The following is a 19,792-nucleotide window of genomic DNA, read 5'->3' as shown; positions in this document are numbered from 1 at the left end:
CTTAGTCCATAAGTACACAAACGTGTACTTCATGTGTAGTGACGTGCTAATTTTTATTTTTACACTTTTTTTTCTCCCAAATTCCATTGTATGTTATACTCTTCTGACACCACCAGATGGCAGTATAAGTGTCCACATAAGTGGCCATAAGACCCCAATTCAGTAGTGTACACAATTTTGGAAGTAAGAGCTAAAAGGTGCTGTCCACGCATGTGGCCACTAAGGCCTTTTTAAAGGTCGTAAAATTAAACAGTGTCTTATTTCGATAAGTCACGTCCACTTGCAAACTTGGAATCAACTCGAGCCTTATGTACAAAATAATTATTGTTGTGCTTATCGACCTCGAAGCTATTTTATTTGGTTCATGGTGTAATAGGTGTGACCAGTAGATGGCAGTCACACATACAGCGCCCCCCCGCGACCCCGAAGGGAATAAGCGGTAGAAAATGGATGGATGGATGGATATATATATATATATATATATATATATATATATATATATATATATATATATATATATATATATATATATATATATATATATAATTAATAAATATATATATATATATATATATATATATATATATATATATATATATATATATATATATATATATATATATCCATCCATCCATCTTCTTCCGCTTATCCGAGGTCGGGTCGCGGGGGCAGCAGCTTAAGCAGGGAAGCCCAGACTTCCCTCTCCCCAGCCACTTCGTCCAGCTCCTCCCGGGGGATCCCGAGGCGTTCCCAGGCCAGCCGGGAGAGATAGTCTTCCCAGCGTGTCCTGGGTCTTCCCCGTGGCCTCCTACCGGTCGGACGTGCCCGAAACACCTTCCTAGGGAGGCGTTCGGGTGGCATCCTGACCAGATGCCCGAACCACCTCATCTGGCTCCTCTCGATGTGGAGGAGCAGCGGCTTTACTTTGAGCTCCCCCCGAATGACAGAGCTTCTCACCCTATCTCTAAGGGAGAGCCCCGCCACTCGGCGGAGGAAACTCATTTCGGCCGCTTGTACCCGTGATCTTGTCCTTTCGGTCATGACCCAAAGCTCATGACCATAGGTGAGGATGGGAACGTAGATCGACCGGTAAATCGAGAGCTTTGCCTTCCGGCTCAGCTCCTTCTTCACCACAACGGATCGATACAGCGTCCGCATTACTGAAGATGCCGCACCGATCCGCCTGTCGATCTCACGATCCACTCTTCCCCCACTCGTGAACAAGACTCCGAGGTACTTGAACTCCTCCACTTGGGGCAAGATCTCCTCCCCAACCCGGAGATGGCACTTCACCCTTTTCCGGGAGAGAACCATGGACTCGGACTTGGAGGTGCTGATTCCCATCCCAGTCGCTTCACACTTCACATATATATATATTAATGTATATATATATATATATATAGCTAGAATTCACTGAAAGTCAATTATTTTATATATATATATATATATATATATATATATATATATATATATATATATATATATATATATATATATATATATATGAAATACTTGACTTGGTGAATTCTAGCTGTAAATATACTCCTCCCCTCTTACCAACGCCCCCAACCACGCCCCCGCCCCAACCAACCCCCACCCCCTCACCCACCCCACCCCACCCCACCCCCCACCTCCTGAAATCGGAGGTCTCAAGGTTGGCAAGTATGCAGGTACTGCATCAAAAAATGACATCAGTGTGTAAAGGATATCACCGCATGGGCTCAGGAACACTTCAGAAAACCGCCGTCAGTAACTACAGTTGGTGGCTACATCCGTAAGTGCAAGTTAAAACTCTACTATGCAAAGCGAAAGCCATTCATCAACAACACCCAGAAACGCCACCGGCTTCGCTGGGCCCGAGCTCATCTGAGATGGACCGGTGGAAAAGTGTTCTGTGGTCTGACGAGTTGTTTTCGGAAACTGTGGACGTCGTGTCCTCCGGTACAAAGAGTAAAAGAACCATCCGGGTTGTTTATAGGCGCAAAGTTCAAAAGCCTCTGTGGCAGATATTCCTTCCGGTTGGCGAAGTCGGCATCAAAAATAAGGAATGGAGGTTTTAAAAAATGTGGGCGGTTTCCTGAGCATGGGAATGCAAGAAGGATGCCCAACTCCGGTCGCCACCGAGTAAACCCGGTTTGAAAAGAAAAATAACTGGAACTCATTAGCGCCTTTTACACCATGAAATGGTGCCAAACTGCAGTGCTGCTGAAAGGAGAGGGTATGGAAGGTGGGGGGAAGACGCCTCCGTCTCAGAGAGAACCGGCTGCCCTCCGGCGCTATTTGTACTCCAAGTGCTTGCAGTTCCTCTTCTTCACAAGCACAATTCAATATTGATTTAATTGTATGTGGGCGTAGAGTGAATTATTGATACAAGCATATGAAAAATGCCCAGGAGGGACAAGTCTGAGGGTGCACAACAGGCCAGGGAAACGCACGATTCCTCGGAAAGTTCCTCGGTTGTCACATTATTCCCGAACAATAATTAGTAGGGATGTCGATAAATGCTTTAAAATGTAATATCGGAAATTATCGGTATCAAAATTATTGGTATCGGATTCAAGAAGTAAAATGTGTGACTTTTTAAAAACGCCGCTGTGTACACGGACTTAGGGTGAAGTACAGAGCGCCAATAAAACTTAAAGGCACTGCCTTTGCGTGCCGGCCCAGTCACATGAAATCTACGGCTTTCCACACATACGAGTGAATGCAAACGCATACTTGGTCAACAGCCATACAGGTCACACTGAGGGTGGCCGTACAAACAACTTTAACACTGTTGCAAATATGCGCCACACTGTGAACCCACACCAAACAAGAATGACAAACACATTTCGGGAGAACATCCGCACCGTAACACAACATAAACACAACGAAACAAAAACCCAGAACTAAAGATGTCCGATAATACCGGCCTGCCGATATTATCGGCCAAAAAATGCGTTAAAATTTAATATTGGAAATTATCGGTATCGTTTTTATTTATTTATTTATTTTATTTTTATTTTTTATTAAATCAACATAAAAAACACAAGATACACTTACAATTAGTGCACCAACCCAAAAAACCTCCCTCCCTCATTTACACTCATTCACACAAAAGGGTTGTTTCTTTCTGTTATTAATATTCTGAATCCTACATTATATATCAATATATATCAATACAGTCTGCAAGGGATACAGTCCGTAAGCACACATGATTGTGCGTGCTGCTGGTCCACTAATAGTACTAACCTTTAACAGTTAATTGTACTAATTTTCATTAATTACTAGTTTCTATGTAACTATTTTTATATTGTTTTACTTTCTTTTTTATTCAATAATTTTTTTTAAATTTATTTATCTTATTTTATTTTTATTTTTAAAGTACCTTATCTTCACCATACCTGGTTGTCCAAATCAGGCATAATAATGTGTTAATTCCACGACTGAATATATCGGTTGATATCGGTATCAGTAATTAAAGAGTTGGACAATATCGGATTTCGGCAAAAAGCCATTATCGGACATCCCTACCCAGAACCCCTTGCAGCACTAACTCTTCCGAGACGCTACAATATACGCCCCCCGCTACCCCCCTCACCTCAACCCCGCCCACCTCAACCTCCTCATGCTCTCTCAGGGAGAGCATGTCCCAAATTCCAAGCTGCTGTTTTGAGGCATGTTCAAAAAAAATAATGCACTTTGTGACTTCAATAATAAATATGGCAGTGCCATGTTGGCATTTTTTTTTTTTCATAACTTGAGTTGATTTATTTTGGAAAACCTTGTTACATTGTTTAATGCATCCAGCGGGGCATCACAACAAAATTATGCATAATAATGTGTTAATTCCACCACTGTATATATCGGTATCGGTTGATATCGGAATCTGTTATTAAGAGTTGGACAATATCGGAATATCGGATGTCGGCAAAAAAGCCATTATCGGACATCTCTAATAATTAGCATAATCCCCAAAAATAATATTCAGTGTTTCCCATACACACTATATTTTATTTTTTATTTTTTTGTGGTGATTCACCCAAATATATTACCTGTTAATTCTTCACGTTTTTGGACTTGTGAAAATATATTTACTTTTAAATAGGGCTGTAAAACATTTAAAAAATGTAATCACTTTGTTCATAGTTAACTCAAAATTAATCATGATTAATTACAGATACATATAATTTTTTTAGTCATTAATAAGTGGACCGTAGGCAGATCATTTTCAGGTTTTTGTTACCATGACTGGACAATTAGTTTGCTTTAATGACATTTTTTTCTAACATTATGCTTTGTGCCTCCATGGTAATGCCCCCCCTCTACCTCACCCCCAAATCCTCCACACCTCCGCTCTGGACAGGCTCACCTCCTACAACCTCCGAGGACAAAGCTACGAACAATGGGAGACTGGGCTTTCTGCTCCACCGCTCCCAGTCTGTGGAACGCTCTCCCTGACCACCTGAGGGCACCACAGACTGTGGATGCTTTTAAAAAAAGGCTTAAAAACCCTTCTTTTTTTTTTTTAAAACAAACATTTTTTAGATATATGCATACTAGTTCTAGCTATTTGGCTGTTCTATTTTTATTAATTTTTTTAATCTTTTAATTAATTAATTTATTTTTTAATACACTGTAGCACTTTGAGGTTGTTTACTCAATGTAAAGTGCTTTTTACAAATAAAATCTATTATTATTATTTTTTTAAACAGCTTCAACACAAAAAGGACATAAACCCGCTTTTAATGACAGCAAAAAAATTTACCTGTCAGACTTTGTATTTTGTAAAAATATATAATTTGTATTCCTGCTGTAGGAGCACTTGCGCGTCAAGATACCAGTTTCCTGCATTAATAACACAAAATGTGGATTGTTACGATCATGGTTTGATTGTCAAAGATGTTTGTTAATGTAATCTATGATAGTTCTACCCGAATGAATGCTTCTGGTTAGACTGTCCGCACTGAGATCGGTAGGTCGTGAGTTCAAACCCCGGCCGAGTCATACCAAAGACTATAAAAATGGGACTCATTACCCCTCTGCTTGGCACTCAGCATTGAGGGTTTGAATCGGGGGTTAAATCACCAAAATGATTCCCGGGCACGTAAATAAGACCGCCTACAAAACAGCGCATCCTGAAGCGACTGTCAGAAAGCGACTTAAAGATGATCTGTAAAACATTTTGACCTAATAACCACCATTACATGTTATGTAGACCAGTGTTTTTCAACTACTAGTGTGCTGTGAGAAATTATGCAACTTCACACATTGGTCCAAAAAATATTTTTTGCAAAGCAATAGTTATAATCTGCAAATAATGTGCCGTTGCTTAGTGTCTGTGTCATGTAAAACTCAGCAGGGTAACCACGTAATACTCCATATCAGTAGGTAACAGCTGGTAGTTAATTCCTTTGCAAAAGTCGGAATGTGTCGGGTGAGACGAGGATGGTTTGTTGTGATCCCAATATGCAGACCACAGCTTGAGGCAGTGTGCATGTAAAAAGGTATGTAATGCTTAAACCAAAAATGAATGAAAGAGAAAGGAAAAGGCAATGGCTACAAAGTAAACAGAAACAGAATGCCGGACGACAGCAAAAACTTACGGCTTCCACAAAATACATCTGTACATGACGTGACAATCAACAATGTCCACACAAAAAAGGATGGCAACAACATAAATAGCCTTGCTTGCTAACACAAAGCAGGTGCGCGGAACAGCGCTCAAAGGAAGACACGAAAGTGATACAGGAAAACACCAACAAGGGTTACCAAAATAACAGTGCAAGACAAGAACTAAAGCACTACACACAGGAAAACACTAACAAACTCAAAATAAGGCACGACGACCTGGTGGAGTTTCATTTTTTTTGAGACCTCCGAATTTGGGACATGGGGGGGGGGAGTTTGAGGTGGGCGAGGTTGGGGTGGGCGAGGCGGTCCGGGGGCGGGGTTAAAGGGGGAGGAGTATATTTACAGCTAGAATTCACTGAAATTCAAGTATTTCTTATATATAATGTATATATATATATATATATATATATATATATATATATATATATATATATATATATATATGTATATATATATATATATATATATATATATATATATGTAAATATAAAATAAATACTTGCATTTCAGTGTTCATTTATTCACACATATACACACACATAACACTCCTCTACTCATTGTTGTATTTGAAAGTGCAATGCTTTGCAGCCAGTAGCACAGCCTTTGAAGGAGCATAGGTATGGGCAGCATCTGTGAAATTTAATTTGCAGGAAAGGAGTGAAAGGGTTGAATTGTCCATCCTCGTTCTATTCTCTGTCACTATCTTTTTTTTTGGACATTACTACTTGCCTTAGTTTTGAAGCAATGCATGATGGGAATCCGGATGTTGTGTGTCAGTGTGTTAACGTGCCGGCTGGAATAAACACATGCTGAGAAATAGCTCCGTGCCTGCCTACTTTAAGGGTTATAGATAAACCTATGGATAACGGAGACATCCATAGGTTTAATAGTCTCCTTTTTATTCATTTCATTCATTAGTTTATTTATTTATTTCAGGCAATGACAATAAAGAAGTACAAGTTGACAAAACATAATAATATAAATTAATATAGTGCATGATTGTCCAGTTTTGCCAGGTGAGAGAGGACGCTAAAGGCGGTGCCTTTAAGGCACGCCCCCAATATTGTTGTCCGGGTGGAAATCGGGAGAATGGTTGCCCCGGGAGATTTTCGGGAGAGACACTGAAATTCGGGAGTCTCCCGGAAAATTCGGGAGGGTTGGCAAGTATGAATAATATGACTAATTTGCAAACCCCGTTTCCATATGAGTTGGGAAATTGTGTTAGATGTAAATATAAACGGAATACAATGATTTGCAAATCATTTTCAACCCACATTCAGTTGAATATGCTACAAAGACAACAAATTTGATGTTCAAACTGATAAACTTTTTTTTTTGTTGCAAATAATCATTAACTTTAGAATTTGATGCCAGCAACACGTGACAAAGAAGTTGGGAAAGGTGGCAATAAATACTGATAAAGTTGAGGAATGCTCATCAAACACTTATTTGGAACATCCCACAGGTGAACAGGCAAATTGGGAACAGGTGGGTGCCATGATTGTGTATAAAAGTAAATTCCATGAAATGCTCAGTCATTCACAAACAAGGATGGGGCGAGGGTCACCACTTTGTCAACAAATGCGTGAGCAAATTGTTGAACAGTTTAAGAAAAAACTTTCTCAACCAGCTATTGCAAGGAATTTAGGGATTTCACCATCTACGGTCCGTAATATCATCAAAGGGTTCAGAGAATCTGGAGAAATCACTGCACGTAAGCAGCTAAGCCCGTGACCTTCGATCCCTCAGGCTGTACTGCATCAACAAGCGACATCAGTGTGTAAAGGATATCACCACATGGCTCAGGAACACTTCAGAAGCCCACTGTCAGTAACTACAGTTGGTCGCTACATCTGTAAGTGCAAGTTAAAACTCTCCTATGCAAGGCGAAAACCGTTTATCAACAACACCCAGAAACGCCGTCGGCTTCGCTGGGCCTGAGCTCATCTAAGATGGACTGATACAAAGTGGAAAAGCGTTCTGTGGTCTGACGAGTCCACATTTCAAATTGTTTTTTGGAAACTGTGGACGTCGTGTCCTCCGGACCAAAGAGGAAAAGAACCATCCGGATTGTTATAGGCACAAAGTTGAAAAGTCAGCATCTGTGATGGTATGGGGGTGTATTAGTGCCCAAGACATGGGTAACTTACACATCTGTGAAGGCACCATTAATGCTGAAAGGTACATACAGGTTTTGGAGCAACATATATTGCCATCCAAGCAACGTTACCATCGACGCCCCTGCTTATTTCAGCAAGACAATGCCAAGCCACATGTTACAACAGCGTGGCTTCATAGTAAAAGAGTGCGGGTACTAGACTGGCCTGCCTGTAGTCCAGACCTGTCTCCCATTAAAAATGTGTGGCACATTATGAAGCCTAAAATAGCACAACGGAGACCCCCGGACTGTTGAACAACTTAAGCTGTACATCAAGCAAGAATGGGAAAGAATTCCACCTGAGAAGCTTAAATGTGTCTCCTCAGTTCCCAAATGTTTACTGGGTGTTGTTAAAAGGAAAGGCCATGTAACACAGTGGTGAACATGCCCTTTCACAACTATTTTGGCATGTTTTGCAGTCATGAAATTCAAAGTTAATTATTATTTGCAAAAAATATATATATCTTGTCTTTGTAGTGCATTCAATTGAATATGGGTTGAAAATTATTTGCAAATCATTGTATTCCGTTTATATTTACATCTAACACAATTTCCCAACTCATATGGAAACGGGGTTTGTAATGTGCCCTGTAATCCGGTGCGCCTTATATATGAAAAACGATCAAAAATGGACCATTCATTGGCAGTGCGCCTTATAATCAGGGGCGCCTTATGGTCCTGAAAAAACGGTAAATAAGGATTGTGAATGATAGGCAAAATAATTAAATAAAAGTGCAGTTCTTCCATCTTCCATCTCTCACTTGGTGCCAAGCATCAGCATGTCTAACTGTACAGTATGTAGGGCGTCAAACGCGCCGTGTACATGGCTTTCACGCTGTGCTAAAACGAGTAGAAAGGAACACCCCGTGGTGATTTGGTAGCGCGGGCATGAATAAGTAAACAACACAAAGCCACGGGAAAAGTTGAAAGGCGACAACAAACGCGGCGCTGGCGGTTTGTTTGTGTGTGTGTTTGTGTGTGTGTGTGTTTTTGTTTTCGAACAAGAATTAGCTCGCACCTCCCGAGTCCGCCGCGCATCACAAGCACGCCGTAATTGAATTAAGTCCGTGAGGGCGTCGCTGCAATAAGAGCGCTGAAGATGAATTTTGCACCACAGATCACTCCCAGTAAATAGTCTCGCAGCACCTGGACTATTAAAGGAAATTGTCCTCGGACCGCTGGCGCCGTGCCGCGTCACCGCTGCCAGGCACAGTCAATCTTCCCCCGCTAGTTTGTTTTTGTCAAAGCAAGAGCCTCATTGAAGTGGGAATATCTGACAAAAGGTGAACAAAGTTCGTCGACGTGGTCAAATCTGTAATAAATGCACTTTTTCCTGATGTTCTCACTGTAATGTAGCGCACCTGTTTTTATCAGTGCACACAAATGGGCACAATCAACCACGGATGCATTTCAGCTGTGCGTGTCAGCCTTCAATGACAAAAGGTGAACAAAGTTCGTCGATGTGGTCAAATTTGTAACAAATGCATTTTTTCCTGATGTTCTCACCGTAATGTAGCGCACCTGTTTTTATCAGCGCACACAAATGGGCACAATCAACCACGGATGCATTTCAGCTGTGCGTGTCAGCCTTCAATGACAAAAGGTGAACAAAGTTTGTCGACGTGGTCAAATCTGTAATAAATGCACTTTTTCCTGATGTTCTCACCGTAATGTAGCGCACCTGTTTTTATCAGCGCACACAAATGGGCACAATCAATCACGTATGCATTTCAGCTGTGCGTGTCAGCCTTCAATGACAAAAGGTGAACAAAGTTCGTCGACGTGGTCAAATTTGTAATAAATGCACTTTTTCATGATGTTCTCACCGTAATGTAGCGCACCTGTTTTTATCAGCGCACACAAAGGGGCACAATCAACCACGGGTGCATTTCAGCTGTGTGTGTCAGTCTTCAATGACAAAAGGTGAACAAAGTTCGTCGACGTGGCCAAATCTGTAATAAATGCACTTTTTCCTGATGCTCTCAATGTAATGTAGCGCACCTGTTTTTATCAGCGCACACAAATGGGCACAATCAAACACGGGTGCATTTCAGCTGTGCGTGTCAGCCTTCAAAGACCAAAGGTGAACAAAGTTCGTCGACGTGGTCAAATCTGTAATAAATGCACTTTTTCCTGATGCTCTCACTGTAATGTACCGCACCTGTTTTTATCAGCGCACACAAAGGGGCACAATCAACCACGGGTGCATTTCAGCTCTGCGTGTCAGCCTTCAATGACAAAAGGTGAACAAAGTTCGTCGACGTGGTCAAATCTGTAATAAATGCACTTTTTCCTGATGTTCTCACCGTAATGTAGTGCACCTGTTTTTATCAGCGCACACAAATGGGAACAATCAACCACGGATGCATTTCAGCTGTGCGTGTCAGTCTTCAATGACCAAGGTGAACAAAGTTTGTCGATGTGGTCAAATTTGTAATAAATGCACTTTTTCATGATGTTCTCACTGTAATGTAGCGCACCTGTTTTTATCAGCGCACACAAATGGGCACAATCAATCACGAATGCATTTCAGCTGTGCGTGTCAGCCTTCAATGACAAAAGGTGAACAAAGTTCGTTGACGTGGCCAAATCTGTAATAAATGCACTTTTTCCTGATGCTCTCACCTTAATGTAGCGCATCTGTTTTTATCAGCACACACAAATGAGCACAATAAACCACGGATGCATTTTAGCTGTGCGTGTCAGCCTTCAATGATCAAGTAGAACAAAGTTTGTCGACGTGGTCAAATCTGTAATAAATGCAGTTTTTCCCTGATGCTCTCACTGTAATGTAGCGCACCTGTTTTTATCAGCGCACACAAAGGGGCACAATCAACCACGGGTGCATTTCAGCTCTGCGTGTCAGCCTTCAATGACAAAAGGTGAACAAAGTTCATTGACGTGGTCAAATCTGTAATAAATGCACTTTTTCCTGATGTTCTCACCGTAATGTAGTGCACCTGTTTTTATCAGCGCACACAAATGGGAACAATCAACCACGGATGCATTTCAGCTGTGCGTGTCAGCCTTCAATGACCAAGGTGAACAAAGTTTGTCGATGTGGTCAAATTTGTAACAAATGCATTTTTTCCTGATGTTCTCAGCGTAATGTAGCGCACCTGTTTTTATCAGCGCACACAAATGGGCACAATCAACCACGGATGCATTTCAGCTGTGCGTGTCAGCCTTCAATGACAAAAGGTGAACAAAGTTCTTTGACGTGGTCAAATCGGTAATAAATACACTTTTTCCTGATATTCTCACCGTAATGTAGGGCACCTGTTTTTATCAGCACACACAAATGGGAAAAATCAACCACGGATGCATTTCAGCTGTGCCTGTCAGCCTTCAATGACCAAGGTGAACAAAAGTTTGTTGATGTGGTCAAATTTGTAATAAATGCACTTTCTCATGATGTCCTCACCGTAATGTAGCGCACCTGTTTTTATCAGCATACACAAATGGGCACAATCAACCACGGATGCATTTCAGCTGTGCGTGTCAGCTTTCAATGACAAAAGGTGAACAAATTTTGTCGACGTGGTCAAATCTGTAATAAATGCACTTTTTCCTGATGTTCCCACCGTAGTGTAGCGCACCTCTTTTTATCAGCACACACAAATGGGCACAATCAACCACGGATGCATTTCAGCTGTGCGTGTCAGCCTTCAATGACCAGAGGTGAACAAAGTTCGACGATGTGGTCAAATCTGTAATAAATGCACTTTTTCCTGATGTTCTAACCGTAACGTGTCCTTAAAGCTTGTTTACCAGCACCAAAAGTAAATCAAATCTTCCTCACTTTCTTCACTTTTTGAGAGAAACGGTGCTCATCATGAAAACTTGCAACTTACTATTGCCGATTCCAATATGGTTTAATTAAAAGGACGGCGTGGCGCAGTTGGGAGCAGGTGGGTGCCATGATTGGGTATAAAAGTAGATTCCATGAAATGCTCAGTCATTCACAAACAAGGATGGGGCGAGGGTCACCACTTTGTCAACAATTGCGTGAGCAAATTGTTGAACAATTTAAGAAAAACTTTTCTCAACAAGCTATTGCAAGGAATTTAGGGATTTCACCATCTACGGTCCGTAATATCATCGAAGGGTTCAGAGAATCTGGAGAAATCACTACACGTAAGCAGCTAAGCCTGTGACCTTCGACCCCTCAGGCTGTATCGCATCAACAAGCGACATCAGTGTGTAAAGGATATCACCACATGGACTCAGGAACACGTCAGAAACCCACTGTCAGTAACTACAGTCGGTCGCTACATCTGTAAGTCCATCCCATCCATCCATCTTCTTCCGCTTATCCGAGGTCGGGTCGCGGGGGCAGCAGCTTAAGCAGGGAAGCCCAGACTTCCCTCTCCCCAGCCACTTCGTCCAGCTCCTCCTGGGGTATCCCGAGGCGTTCCCAGGCCAGCCGGGAGAGATAGTCTTCCCAGCGTGTCCTGGGTCTTCCCCGTGGCCTCCTACCGGTCGGACGTGCCCGAAACACCTTCCTAGGGAGGCGTTCGGGTGGCATCCTGACCAGATGCCCGAACCACCTCATCTGGCTCCTCTCGATGTGGAGGAGCAGCGGCTTTACTTTGAGCTCCCCCCGAATGACAGAGCTTCTCACCCTATCTCTAAGGGAGAGCCCCGCCACCCGGCGGAGGAAACTCATTTCGGCCGCTTGTACCCGTGATCTTGTCCTTTCGGTCATAACCCAAAGCTCATGACCATAGGTGAGGATGGGAACGTAGATCGACCGGTAAATCGAGAGCTTTGCCTTCCGGCTCAGCTCCTTCTTCACCACAACGGATCGATACAGCGTCCGCATTACTGAAGACGCCGCACCGATCCGCCTGTCGATCTCACGATCCACTCTTCCCCCACTCGTGAACAAGACTCCGAGGTACTTGAACTCCTCCACTTGGGGCAAGATCTCCTCCCCAACCCGGAGATGGCACTCCACCCTTTTCCGGGAGAGAACCATGGACTCGGACTTGGAGGTGCTGATTCCCATCCCAGTCGCTTCACACTCGGCTGCTAACCGATCCAGTGAGAGCTGAAGATCTTGGCCGGAGGAAGCCATCAGGACCACATCATCTGCAAATAGCAGTGACCTAATCCTGCAGCCACCAAACCAGATCCCCTCAACGCCCTGACTGCGCCTACATCTGTAAGTGCAAGTTAAAACTCTCCTATGCAAGGCGAAAACCGTTTATCAACAACACCCAGAAACGCCGTCGGCTTCGCTGGGCCTCAGCTCATCTAAGATGGACTGATACACAGAGGAAAAGTGTTCTGTGGTCTGACGAGTCCACATTTCAAATTGTTTTTGGAAACTGTGGACGTCGTGTCCTCCGGACCAAAGAGGAAAAGAACCATCCGGATTGTTATAGGCGCAAAGTTGAAAAGCCAGCATCTGTGATGGTATGGGGGTGTATTAGTGCCCAAGACATGGGTAACTTACACATCTGTGTAGGCGCCATTAATGCTGAAAGGTACATACAGGTTTTGGAGCAACATATTTTGCTATCAAAGCAACGTTACCATGGACGCCCCTGCTTATTTCAGCAAGACAATGCCAAGCCATGTGTTACAACAGCGTGGCTTCATAGTAAAAGAGTGCGGGTACTAGACTGGCCTGCCTGTAGTCCAGACATGTCTCCCATTGAAAATGTGTGGTGCATTATGAAGCCTAAAATAGCACAACGGAGACCCCCCAGACTGTTGAACAACTTAAGCTGTACATCAAGCAAGAATGGGAAAGAATTCCACCTGAGAAGCTTAAAAAATGTGTCTCCTCAGTTCCCAAACGTTTACTGAGTGTTGTTAAAAGGAAAGGCCATGTAACACAGTGGTGAACATGCCCTTTCCCAACTACTTTGGCACGTGTTGTAGCCATGAAATTCTAAGTTAATTATTATATGCAAAAAATAAAATAAAGTTTATGAGTTTGAACATCAAATATCTTGTCTTTGTAGTGCATTCAATTGAATATGGGTTGAAAAAGATTTGCAAATCATTGTATTCCGTTTATATTTACATCTAACACAATTTCCCAACTCATATGGAAACGGGGTTTGTACATTTCCTGTGTTGCGGCGAAAGCGGTCCTGTGCAGTCGTGATGGACAAAGCCAAAAGGACATGTAACGGGACATACGATAACGGCGCCGCGGTCCCTCGGCCTATTACGCAAGTAGCTATCAGCTCACGGACAGACCTCGGAAGCGTATTCCCAACAGTGGGCTCTATCTTGGCTCCGGTCCCCGCTCCTGTCTTTTTTTTTTTTCTTTTTTCTATCATTCCCCTCCCCCCTGCTGTTTGACTGAACAAAAGCATCAGCTTGCGTCATGAGACGGCGTCCCCCGCAGCCAATAAGTTGCGTGAGATGTGTGGAGAAAATTGGAATCTTGACAAGTATGACTGACATGTGTGTTTTTGTCCCTGGGTAGCCTTACAAAAATAAAAAAATAAAAAATAAAACCTGCAGAGCCCCCTGTGCACTGCAAAAACTGAAATCTAAGTAAGATTAAATATCTCAAATAAGGGTGATATTTGCTTATTTTCTGTCCGATAAGATAATTCTTCTCACTAAGCAGATTTTATGTTAGAGTGTTTTACTTGTTTTAAGGGTTTTGGTCCTAAATGATCTCAGTAAGATATTACAGCTTTTTGCTGAGATTTGATGACCTATATTGAGTAAAACATGCTTGAAACTAGAATATCAACTGTTGCAAAGCTGTGTCATCAACAACAATTAACAAGTATTAAAGTACTTTTTTAAAGTAATAATTTCTTATTTTAAGCATGAAAAAAAAAAACATGACTTTGACACAATTGTGTTTCATAATTAAAACAGATGACGGCCAAATGGACTTTGCTGTTTTATTTTCAATGAAAAAATAGAAAATACGACAGTTATTTTTTAAACATTTAACATGTGACATTTCTAACAATTTTGAACAGAGATAGTTCATGCACATTCAGGTAAATTCTTCAAAATTACAATTAAAAAAAATTTGGCCGGGGGCCGGGCTGTATATATGCGCACTAATTGACTGAAAGAGCACGCATTTGACGCGATGATATCATGTTATCGATGGAAAAATGCATTTTTAGACTATATGATTTGCCTGAGCGGCTAGTAGACCCGAGAGTAACAAGCGGTTGCCTTGTTGCCTTTCCATTAAGAACAATAAATTAGTTTTTAGTATAAGTTTGCTGGTTTCAAGAAATGTAATGCCGAGCGCATATCATTATGTCAAGATAATGGCACTAGCATTTACTTCATTTAAGAATATTTTTCAACATATTGAGCAAAACGGTCTATTTTGTTTTTCTACCAAGAAAAGTGCACTTGTTATTAGTGAGAAAATACTTATTTTAAGGTATTTTTTGGTTCATTGAGATTAGCTAATTATGGACCGCAAAGTCCCTCTGGGACAGAGGACCCTATAGTAATTGTAAGGTTTTATTATTATTATTCCGCCGCTTCTTTGAGCTGTAATTTGACCCCCTTAACATGCTTCAAAACTCACCATATTTGACACACACATCAGAACTGGCAAAAATTGCCATCTAATAAAAAAAAATTAAAATTGCGCTCTAGCGCCCCCTATGAAAAAACACAAACAAAACTGCTTGTAACTTCCGTTAGGAATGTCGTAGAGACATGAAACAAAAACCTCTATGTAGGTCTGACTTAGACTTAGATTTCATACGCTAACATCCTTCAGCAAGAATCAACAGGAAGTTGGCAATTCCCCCTTCAAAACAAAAAGTTAGTAAAAACAGTCACGTTTGCCTCTTTGAGCTGTAATTTGACCCCCTTAACATGCTTCAAAACTCACCAAACTGGACACACACATCAGGACTGGCAAAAATTGCTATCTAATAAAAAAAAATAAAAAAACAACCCCAAAACTCAAAATTGCGCTTTAGCGCCCCCTAGGAAGAAAACACAGACAAAACTGCTCCTAGAAAGAAAACACAGACAAAACTGCCTGTAACTTCCAGTAGGAATGTCTTAGAGACATGAAACAAACAGTTTTATGTAGGTCTCACTTAGACCTACATTTCATAAATTAATAACTCCCAGCAAAAATCAACAGGAAGTTTGCAATTCCCCCTTCAAAACAAACGTTTTGTAAAAACCGGTCACCTTTTTTCAAACATTATCTCCTCTGAGCGCGTTTGTCGTGTCGGTTTCAAATTAGCACAGGAGAGAGATTGAACCCTTCTGATTAAAAGTTGAACAAAGAGTTTTAATTACTGCTCCGGTTTGGATTTTATGTGCCGTCAAAGTCGTTCTATTGGCAGATAATTTTGCTTAGTTCAAATAAAATACCCCTCATTTTTGTATTTTTTTTATCTTGTTTTTGAACACTGACTTTTTGCAGTGTGTGGCGTGGAATGACGTCGCCCCGTGCTTTATTTATTGACACTACATGATTTAACACACGAGGCGGTGTCGCTTTCAAAACAAAAAAAAACACGCCTATCGCCGGCTTTTTGATGGACGCAAACATAAAGCGGATGCGAGCCTTGATGGTGAAACATAACCCACGGCTACTATGGTAATAGGAGAGTGGGACATTAAAAAAAAAAAAAAAAATTAAACTCCCAAAGTAAAAATGGAGCTTGGCTTGGAAGCGGCAGAGTGTGACTGGAGTCTGTGTGCAGGCGCGAGAGCGGGATTGCACATCAATTGGGGAACATGACCAAAGGAGGAAATTGGCGGTGGCCATTAGCGAGGCCTGGTATGCAAAGCAAGGCTGCGGACTTTTATTGCTTACTTCCCACCGCTCTCCTTTTTTTTTTTTTTTTTTACAGCGCAATAAGATCAAACCAATTCACCGCTGAGCAAATGTGCGACTCCATGCAGTCGAAACAAAACAAAGAGTGGAAGACAAAGACCTAGACTTCCTCTTTATTGTCATCCAAACTTCACAGTACACATAAGCACGACATTTTCTTGCATTAGCTCGTTGTAGTGCAGGATAAAAGAGCAATAATGTGCAGATATTAATAAATAGATTACTGTACAAAATGTTAGAATAGTTGTTTCTAAGTTATCACAAAAACTTGGTTTTTACATTGAGTGCCCGGTGAGAAGCAAAAGCTGTCTTTGAAACCTACCAAGAAGAAAGCTTGTAAAACTCCACTGTGTAGGATGGGAAGCAACATGAAGGTGTTTCTGTTTTCTTTCATGTATTGTAATCAACAGAAAGATATTGTTTTAACCCAAGGACTACAAAGCGGAGAGAGGGCAGGATCTGCCCAATTTCCAGACGACCTCTTTTTGAACCTCCTTTTTTAACTGTTTTACGAACCTCTTTTACGACCTTTTCTGTGAACTGTTTACGACCCTCGTCCCTTAGAAGCAGCTGTTGCCATGTGGTCAGAGAAAGTCCAAATAAAGGATGTGGTGTACAATCTTTCGCCAGAGCGTGCTGAGACACTGTAAAAGGGTACAGTGTCCATGCGTCTCTCCTCAAATTGAGCCAAATTTAATTATTTGCTTCTTGTCTTGTTTAATAGATGCATACTTGCCAACCCTCCCGAATTTTCCGGGAGACTCCCGAAATTCAGCGCCTCTCCCGAAAACCTCCCGGGACAAATATTCTCCCGAAAATCTCCCGATTTTCAGCCGGAGCTGGAGGCCACGCCCCCTCCAGCTCCATGCACCTGAGTGAGGACAGCCTTTTTTCACAACGGGAGGACAACAGGGTGACAAGAAATAAATCATCCAGACGAGAGATAAATTGTATTATTATGTTTATCTTACCTAAAAATAAATATATTTATTAATTAAAAAAATATATATATACATTTTTACTATATTCTGCTAAAAACATCAAAATGAATTGTATTTTTATTTGTATTTTTTCTGACTCCTTATTACATCCAGGCATTAGAATTATACATTAAAATAAACATATTGGAAATAATTAATTTTAAATTATAATTATTCATTTAAAATGACCATATTTAATTATTAAAATAATTGCTTGTTTATCAACAACTTTAGCATTTTATTCATTACATTTTGAAGCTCTGAGAAGCCAAGTTATGTTATATTCCTTAAGATTTATTTATGCAAGTTTGAAGTATCAATTATCTAAACACAGTTTTGTTTGCATATTTTCAGGATGTAGCTATATATATATATATATATATATATATATATATATATATATATATATATATATATGTATATACATATATATATATATATATATATATATATATATATATATATATATATATATATATATACATATATATATATATATATATATATATATATATATATATATATATATATATATATATATATATATATATATATATATATATATATATATATATGAAATACTTGGTGAATTCTAGCTGTCAATATACTCCTCCCCTTTTAACCACGCCCCCAACCACGCCCTGCCCCACCCCCGACCACGCCCCCACCCCCCACCTCCCGAAATCGGAGGTCTCAAGGTTGGCAAGTATGAATAGATGTCATCAGTGTTTGAACCTGACACGGATAAATATATTGCACTTTTGCATATGCATCCGCGTTTATGGATGTATGTTATATTGTCTTTATATTCCAGCTAGTTAATCCATTTTTTGGGGGGAATTGAGGGGATTATTATGATGCGTTCAAGAGTTTAACGGCCCGAGTGAAGAAGCTCCAGGTTCTGCTACGGAGGCTGCGGAACCTCTTTCTAGAGTCCAGCAGTGAAAACAGTCCTTCACTCCAAAAAGTCAGTGTTCAAAAACAAGAAAAAAAATATACAAAAATGAGGGGTATTTTATTTGAACTAATCAAATCAAATCAAATCAACTTTATTTATAGAGCACATTTAAAATTTACCACAGGGGTAGCCAAAGTGCTGTACAATGAGCAGGTTAAAAGATAAAACGAGTACCGAGCAAACACAACACAACACAAACAGAACACGATAAAAATAAATAATTAAAATAGAATTAATAAAAACATAAAAACATAAAAACAGGATCACAGCAGGTGTATTATGGGGCTCCATTGCAGGATGGATATCACTCAGTGTTAAAAGCCATGGAATAAAAGTATGTTTTTAAGAGAGATTTAAAAACAGGAAGAGAGGAGGCTTGTCTAACACTCAGGGGTAGGTCGTTCCAGAGCTTGGGAGCAGCAACGGCGAAAGCTCTGTCACCTCTAAGCTTCAGCCTTGTGTCAGGGACCGTCAACAGCAGCTGATCGGCTGATCTTAAGGATCGGGTGGGGCAGTAAGGCTGAAGGAGGTCGGAGAGATAGGTTGGCGCGAGGTTGTTTAGACATTTAAAAACAAATAAAAGGAGTTTAAAATGTATTCGGTAACGCACAGGGAGCCAGTGAAGGGACGCTAAAATAGGGGTGATGTGCTCACGTCTACGGGTCTGTGTTAGCAGACGAGCAGCAGAGTTCTGCACGAGCTGCAGGCGGGCGAGGGAGGCCTGGCTAATGCCTACATACAGGGCATTACAATAATCAAGACGAGTCGAGATAAAAGCGTGGATTAATTTCTCAAGATCATGTCTTGATAGAAGCGGTTTCACTTTCGCTATTTGGCGTAATTGATAAAAGCTTTTTTGAACGACGCTGCTGATTTGTTTTTCGAATTTAAAATCTGAGTCAAACTTTACCCCCAGGTTTGTGACAGAGTCGCTGAGATACGGGGTCAGAGTGCCGAGGTCAACATTGGGGGAGGGAGAGCAACTTGGACCGAACAACATAACTTCTGTTTTATCTTCATTTAGGCTCAGGAAGTTAGCTGAAAGCCAGACTTCGATGTCGTGCAGGCAGTCAATAAGACGTTGAACCGTGTTATTTTGTGCCATGGGAAAATAAATCTGGCAATCATCGGCATAAAAATGAAATGCAATACTGTACTTCCTAAAAATAGAACCAAGGGGGAGAAGGTAAAGCGCAAATAAAATTGGGGCAAGGATTGAGCCCTGGGGGACCCCATGTGGTAAAGGAGCTGTGGACGACATAAAACTGTCT

At 41.1% G+C, this 19,792-nt stretch overlaps 1 protein-coding gene across 1 annotated transcript in view; it reads right to left on the bottom strand.

Moving 5' to 3' along the window:
* Nucleotides 1-19,792, bottom strand: part of hs3st4 (heparan sulfate (glucosamine) 3-O-sulfotransferase 4) — a 292,481-nt gene that overhangs the window by 229,609 nt on the left and 43,080 nt on the right. The gene's annotated exons all lie outside the window — the stretch shown is intronic.

Source organism: Nerophis lumbriciformis, linkage group LG24 (assembly GCF_033978685.3).
Source record: "Nerophis lumbriciformis linkage group LG24, RoL_Nlum_v2.1, whole genome shotgun sequence".
In the NCBI taxonomy this organism is placed as follows: Eukaryota; Metazoa; Chordata; class Actinopteri; order Syngnathiformes; family Syngnathidae; genus Nerophis; species Nerophis lumbriciformis.
Note: the sequence above shows the minus strand (reverse complement) of the source record. Positions and strands in the feature narration are given on the sequence as shown.